Source organism: Tenrec ecaudatus, chromosome 18, assembly GCF_050624435.1.
Source record: "Tenrec ecaudatus isolate mTenEca1 chromosome 18, mTenEca1.hap1, whole genome shotgun sequence".
NCBI lineage: Eukaryota > Metazoa > Chordata > Mammalia > Afrosoricida > Tenrecidae > Tenrec > Tenrec ecaudatus.
In genome coordinates, this window is record NC_134547.1 from 57,541,533 (window position 1) to 57,549,970 (window position 8,438).

Sequence of the window (8,438 nt, forward strand, 5' to 3'; positions counted from 1 at the left end):
TGTTCCATGCTTGGCTGCATGCTTTTCCTTATACTCCAGCTATAAGAGTATTCTCTCAATGGAAATAAATTCTTGAGACTGCCAGATGGGTCACCACAAAGGGACTGGGAAAGAACAGTCCTCCGGAAGCCAGAAAACCAGAGATGGAATCTGTGAGACCGGGAGAGTGGCTTCAGTTCTCTGAGGCTCAGTTTCCTTTTCTGTAACAGGGAAATATTTCCACTGCATATGGTTACTACAAGAATTAAATTGGAAAATGAACATACATGCACTGGGCATTCTTCAGCAACACAGGCATTCAACAAATCTTACAGAGCAAGCAAATGATGAACAATCTAGTCTTCGAGTCCCACCTACTCAATCTCTTTCCTGTACATTTTTATCCCACTGCTCCAGATTGGGTGTCCCTCCATGAATCAAGTTTCCACACAAAGACACATTTTGGATCTACACTTCTCTTCACAACATAAGTCTAATACTGAAAGTTCCCCCTCACCCACCCACCCCAATAACCCATGGCTATTTTTGACATGGTTTTTCACCAGTAAGTGCAAATTTTTGTGAATATCTCATTGTTAGAATTTTTAAAAATAGCTTATAACAGTAATATAACCTCTAATATGTTCTCTTTTAAAATGCTAAACGGATAAATGTCTGAACCCAAGTAACTTCTTAGAACAACACACCAAGATGTGTAGAACTCTGAAAGTCTCATTTACTCCAGCACTAGAGTTAGCTATTTAAATCTCTCAAATAAGAAAGTTAAAGAGACATGGTCAATTATCCTTTAGGGACATATACCAGCTTCTTTTCTGTATTTTCATCTCAATCTCTAAATGAAAATAAAATTCCCAAGCAAAAAATAAGTAGATACTATGACTTTTTCTTTCAATACATTCTTTTTTTAAAAACAAGCACATCTGTACATTCTTTGCCCTCATCATTTTTAAAGCCTTTGCTCTCCACTAATGACTTTTTTAGAAAGTAAAGCACAAATATATGTAAGCTTTGCTATTTTCTAACCTGAATATTTTGTTAAAAGAGTAAGACTTTAAAGTGTGTTGGTAGGTACTTGATACCTATAGGAGATACCCACCCACAATTTTTTTCGAAGTTATGTGTTCAATTTTTTTTTTTTTTACAAAACAACCTTATCACCTTCAATGTACTCTCCATTACATTTAATACATTTGTCAAATCTGATTCCAGTGTGGGAAACATTTGTCAAACTCTTCGGTTTTGATGGCTGACAGCACCACCTTCATTTTCCCCCCACCTTTTCTACGTCATCAAATCACTGTCTTTCCTGTCCCTCTTCATTCAAGGAAACAAAAGAAGTCACACAGAGGGAGGTCAGTTGAGTGCATGGGACAAGAAAGCCACATTGGTTTTTGCCAAACACTGGCTCACTGAGATGGTTACGTGAGCAGGTGCATTGTCATGGTGGCAAAACCAGTCATCCTCTGCCACAAACCAGGCCCTTTTTTTTTTTTTGTCACACAGTGTTATGCAATCTTTCCGAATCTCTAAACCAACAGTTCTCAACCTGTGGGTCATGATTCCTTTGAGGGTCGAACAATCTTTTCATAGGGGTCGCCCAATTCATAACAGTAGCAAAATTACAGTTATGAAGTAGTAGCAACGAAAATAATTTTATGTTTGGGGGGGTCACCACAACACGAGGAACTGTATTAAAGGGTCATGACATTAAAAAGGTTGATAAACACTGCTCTATTTTTAAAAAACATTTTATTAGGGGCTCATACAACTCTTATCACAATCCATACATATACATACATGAATTGTATAAAGCACATCTGTACATTCTTTGCCCTAATCATTTTCAAAGCATTGGCTCTCCACTTAAGCCCTTTGCATCAGGTCCTCTTTTTTCCCTTCCCTCCCCACTCCCTCCCCTCATGAGCCCTTGATAATTTATAGATTATTATTTTGTCATATCTTGCCCTATCCGGTGTCTCCCTTTACCCATTTTGTTGTCTCACACAACCCCCACCACAATCCACATACATCAACTGTATAAAGCATGTCCGCACACTCCCTGCTCTAATCACCCCCAAAGCACCTGCTCTCCACCCAAGCCCTTTGCATCAAGTCTTTTTCCCCCCCTCCCCGCTCCCCCTTCCCTCATGAGCCCTTGGTAATTTATAAATTATTATTTTATCATATCTTGCCCTGTCCGGCGTCTCCCCTCACCCCCTCCTCTGCCGTCCATCCCCAGGGAGGAGGTCACATGCAGATCCTTGTAATCGGTTCCCCCTTTCCAACCCACTCACCCTCTACCCTCCCAGTATCGCCACTCACACCCCTGGTCCTGAAGGTATCATCCACCCTGAATTCCCTGTGCCTCCAGCTCCTATCTGCACCAGTGTACATCCTCTGCTCTATCCAGACTTGCAAGGTAGAATTCGGATCATGGTAGTTGGTGGGGAGGAAGCATTTAGGATCTGGGGGAAAGCTGTATTCTTCATCGGTGCTACATCGCACCCTGACTGACTCATCTCCTCCCCTAGACCTCCAGTGACTGACAAATGGGCTTTGGGTCTCCACTCTGCACTTCCCCCTTCATTCACTATGGTAAGATTTTAATATTTTTCTGATGATGCCTTATTCCCGATCCCTTCCACACGTGATCACACAGGCTGGTGTGCCTCTTCCATGTGAGCTCCACTGCTTCTGAGCTAGACGGCCGCTTGCTCACCCCCAAGCTCCCAGACACTATCTCTTTTGATAGCCGGGCACCATCAGCCTTCTTCGCCACATTTGCTTTTGCACCTGTTTGTCCTTGGAGATCGCATCATGGAGGTGTGCACCCAATGATATGATTTTTTGTTCTTTGATGCCTGATAACTGATCCCTTCGGAACCACGTGATCACACAGGCTGGTGTGTTCTTCCATGTGGGCTTTGTTGCTTCTGAGCTAGATGCCTGCTTGTTCACCCGCTTTGGCTTCAGCGGTTGTGTCGGGAGGGTGAGCATCATAGAATGCCAATTTAATAGAAGTATTCATGCATTGAGGGAGTGCTTGAATAGAGGCCCAAGGTCCTTCCTCCACCTTAATACTAAACCTATAAATCTAGGCACATAGATCTATTTACCCATCCAAGACAAAGACCTCTATAAATTCCCTTTGCCTCCTAGCTCTTTCCTCTATTTCCCTTGACTTTCCTCTTGTCCCACTGTCATGCTCCGTCCCCACCTGGGTTACAGCTATACCTCTTCCTTACGTTATCTTACCCTTGATCATTCCCTACCAGGCCTGCCACTCCCACCTCACCACCAATTTGGATCCCATGTTGTTCCCTTGTCCCTGGGTTTGTTAACACCATTTTCTTACCCCCCACCTCTTCCTATCCCAAGTCCCCCCGGAACTGTCGGTCCGTTGTTTTTCCTCCAGATAGTTCATCCAGCCTATCTTATTTAGACAGACCTGTGGAGATAATAACATGCATAAAAACAAGACAGAGGAAAACAAAGCAACAGTATACAACAAAACAACAACAAACCACTGACAAAGAACAAATCATCAGGAAAGAAAAGCTTGTACTTAGTTCAGGGATCTTTTGCTGGCCTTTAGGAGTGTTTTCCAGTCCAGTCTGTTGGCGCACCACGCCCTGGCCCCAAAGTCCACTTTCAGCATTCCCTGGGGACCTTGCCGCTCCATTCCCTTGCTGTGCCGCTGTACTCCCCCAGTGCTTTGCCTCGGTGTGGTGGGATCAGGTCAGGCACAATTCCCACACTGTGTCTCCGGTGCTGTCCCCTGTAGTGCCATGGGTCAGTGAGGGGCATCATGTCTCATAGTGGGGCCAGCCATGTTGTCCTCTCTGTGGACTGGCTGCTCAAATCAGGAACATCATCCTCACGGCCTGGTGGGTCAGGCTGTGCTCCACTCTCTCCTCCTCCCCCTTCATCTGCTCCCGTGTGCTCCAATCAGATATGTCCCTCTCCCAGAGCTGCATAATCAAGATCGTCCTTTGAAACAAATTCTTCTGGGGGGAGGGGCAGGTATCCACTTAATATTTGGTACTGGGGCCAGCCTCCTGAACCTCTCCACTGGGAGAACCACTGCTCTAAATAGAAAGCTCAATTAACAGTCTGATCTGGTAGAATGAACTCTAAATACACTATCCTCCTCACATAAAAAAACAAATAAGCATCATTCTGATCTTTAATTTCACTTGATGACTTTTTGGGTGAGGTGACAATGGCATCTTCCACTGGCTTGAATGATGTTTGCTTTAGGGGTCATAAGAATAGCACCAAGTCTTGTCACCAGTAATGGCCTTGGAAAAAAAGTCTGAGTCACTTCGGAGCTATTCTTGTCTCCACTGGACACTTTTTCCTGGTCAGTCAGACCCCAGGCACATATTTCACAGAGACCCTTCTCACTCCCAAATCTTCCATTAAAATTCACTGAACTGAGCTCCAAGATAGTCCAGATAACGTCCCCATCTCTTCAACGGTCCGTTGTCAGTCTTCAAGCACAAGTGCACAAATTGTGTCAACATTTTTATCCATTCAGGAACATGACGGTCATCCAGAACAAGGTTTGTCATCAATCGACATTTCGCCTTTTCTGAAATGAGACAACCACTCATACACTTGAGTTTTTCCCCATAGTGCTGTCCTTGTAAGCTGTGTTCAACATCACAACAGTTTTTGTGGCATTATTCCTGAGAAGGAATCAGCTATCACAAAAAAGTAGATTTGATCGAAACCATTTTTATGAAAAAATTCACTGTGACTAGAGAATCTTCCCAGGCAAAGCCTCTGGGTAAACTAACTCAGCACAAATTGCTGGATATCACCTCGCAGGAAAAATTCATACTACAAAGGCTCTGCCCAGGGGAGCTTTTTTTCCCAGTTTTTTTTGGGGGGTATCCCCTTGTATTATTACAAAAATATTTACATTTGCTAGAAATGTTTACCAGCAAGAAAAATGCCTACATTACAATCTAAACTAAAAAGAGCAAGACTCAGAGTTTTATTTTCAGTATAATTTCAATTGAGCAAACAAAATTAACAATCTGTAGGTGGTGGGTCTAAGTGTTTTATTCCATTGTCTTCTATTTTTTTCTCACAATTTTTATAATGTCTTCTAGCTAACTTATTGAGGGCCAAATGTACTTTATAAATATAGCCAATTGTCATTATTCGTGAAATCTCTTCATCTTTACCCTCACATTAAAACAGAAAAAAATGATTACAAGGATCTACCTATAACCTCCTCCATGGGGGATGGACAACAGAAAAGTGGGTGAAAGAAGACGTCAGACAGTGTAAGATATGACAAAATAATTTATAAATTATCAAGGGTTCATGAGGAAGGGGGGGAGGGGTAAATGAGGAGCTGATATCAAGGGCTCAAGTAGGAAGCAAATGTTTTGAGAATGATGATGGTAACAAATGTACAAATGTGCCTGACACAATGGATGGATGAATGGATTGTGATAAGAATTGTACGAAAAAAAATAAAAAAATAAAATTGTACGAGCCCCTAATAAAATGATTTTTAAAAAAGAAAGAAAAAAAATGTTGCTCCAAATAATGAAGACACGACTTCACTGAACAGGTGTCATTCCATCTCTCAACTCCAATCTAAGCAAGAGAAAACTAACTCACTGAACACGACTTTCACCTGTGCTAGGCAATGCTAACATCAAGAGCTTTTTGAAATGTAAGCATCACTCCCTAATACCAGCACTGGCATTTTTTTTGTAGTTCAAGATCTTACAGTAAGTTGTGGCCAGTAGACATCCAGTTTGAAATGATATATACTCACATTTATACAGAGAATTTCCTCCGATGTAGGAAATGCAAGGGTCCCTGTGGGGCACCGTCAAGTCATTTCTAAGTCATAGCAAGCCCATCTGGAGAAAGGCCAAATAGGCAAGTGCGTGGGGTATAAAATTTGCTATCATCATCTGACTGATTTGAGACCTAAGAGTCTACTTTGAGAAAGCTTGCTGTGGGTACCAGTAATTAGCTCATGCTGCAATAGGAACTCTCCCAATCGCGCCAGATGGGGAGCAGCCCTTTCCGATAAAGCCTCATCCAGCTAACGGTTGACCTTTGCAGAGGGACAAGACTAACTCAGCCGTTTCCTCAGTTTTTGCTCCGTTGTACCCGCCCGGAGCTGGCTCACCTCACAGACATGGAAGAATTCCTTTACAAGAGTCCAGAAGTGGCCCCTCGGGAACCCACCAGCCGCTCTGTGGGGTGGTAACGAGTCGGACGTTGGGGTATAGACGACCGGGCCTGGGGGGTGAAAAGCGAGGGATCGGCGCAATTCACAAGCGCATTCAACAGGCCAGCTCCCTGAGGTAGTTTTCGAACTCGTGGTCCCCGAGGCTTGGAGGCAAGACCTCACCGGGGGATTCTCAAGGCGCCTACCCATCAGAACCACCGCGAAGCTTTCAAAACGCGCAGGCGCGTCGCCAACAAGCCAGGCCTCAGACGCCCGCCTAAATGGCCAGTGACCATGCCCTCTCCCCGCGGGCTGTCGGGGGGACTGCAGTGGGGGTCGGCTGCCTCCTGGGGGGGGGCTTCTCCTCAAAGGTCAGCACACCACCTCCCGGGGTCACCCAGGAAGGGGCAGCAGTTGGGGGCTGCAGCCGAGCCGCTGTGGAGGGCAGAGCCGGCCTCGGTGGAGGGCTGGAATCATACGTGTCCGGAGCTGAGGCCAATACCTGTATTTAACGAACCCCGCCGACCGCCTTCCCTTTCCGCCTCGCCGCCCACTTACCTCGACGCCTGACTCGCTGTCCCAACGAGCCGCTACTTCCGCTGGGCGGAACTTCCGGCGGCTGGCCCCGCCCCCCGCGGCGGATTGGCCGCCTGTGGCACCAAAGACGTCGACGTGGACATCACGACGTCGTCGTGATATAAATGGTAAGGTTTTTCGTGGCAGAGTAAAACCTTAAAGGGATTAATAGTTCTCTGCTCCCATCGCCCCTAGTTTTTTAGGGCTTCCATTCCAGAACCCACCCCCCCCGGAAGTTAGGACACCATCCGGGTCAGTAGCTGCACATTGTGTTCTTCACCCAACCTCTCTCTTAGTTGGGTGCATGCACTGGGCAACTCATTAAAGGGCACCCCGTCCCCAGTCCCCCTCCCTCCCCACTCACCCAACAGCTGGATGCTGGTGCACTTCAACCTAGAACAATGGTCTCAAGTAAGATCAAAGCCCATTCACTCCTCAGATGACCTCCCAAACCCAACTCACTGTCTATGAGTTCAGTACTGACTCATAGTAACCCCATAGGGCAGAGTAGAACTGCTGCTGTGAGTTTCTGAGACTCTAATAACTCTTTGCGGGAGTGAAAATTCCCTTCTCCCATGGAGTGGTTGGTGGTTTCAAACTGCCGATCTTGCAGATCTCAGCCCAACTCTTAACCACTATGCCACCAGGGCTCCCTTGCCTCCTTGTGTTCAATAAAATCCACCCAATGGGGCTGCAGGGAGGTGGAGATGAGATACTGGGCACGCTTGCTGGAAGGGCACCAAGGAAGGGTTGACCCATTAGGGCACAAGGAAAACCTGCGAAGCCCCCTCTTGGCATGTCTAACAAGTCCTCAACAAGGCCAATGTACTAGGACTGACACAGCCAGGTTAGGGGTTTAAGGAGCTGAGTCATATGACATAAATAAACAAACTAGCCCACTCTTGTAGCTTCTATGTTTCTAATTTCATCATGAAAAACTGAGAAAAGGTTGAAGTTGTCAAGGACATTGTCTTGACAATCAGTACTCATGGAAGCAGCAGTCGAGATCAAAAGCCATATTGCATTAGGTAAATTTGCTGCACAAGACCTTTAGCATACTGAACAAGGATGTTTCTTTGAGGGCTAAGGTCCATGTGACCAAAGCCATGGTATTCTTCATTGCAATAAATGCATGGGAAAGTCGGGCATTGAATGAGGAAGATCATAGAATAGATGCATTTGAATTATGGTGCTGGAGACCACGAACTGCTAACAGGACAAACCTGTCTGCACTGGAAGTCAGGCCAGAGTGCGCCTTTGAGCCAAGGATGTCAAGGCTTTGTCTTACATGTTGCGGACATGTTGCCAGGAGAGACCAGTCCTCGGAGAAGGACTTCATGTTGGTGAAGTGGAGGAGAAAGGGGAACCTCCTCAAGATGCACTGACACTGGCTGCACGAACGGGTCCAGGCACAGGCATCATGGTGAAGGTAACAAGGACCGTGCAGTGCTTCATTGTGTTGTGCACAGGGTCCTTATGGGTCAGAGCTCTTTGGCACCTAACAATTTCATTTTCGGGTGTTTTGGGTAATTTGGGGGTGGGCTGGACTCTAATGCTAATGAATGCTATCACTTCAATGACTGCTCTTTAAAATAAAATTTAAGGTCTTGTCTATTATAGATAAGGGTTCTGGTGGTATGTGGGTTATGCATTGAAC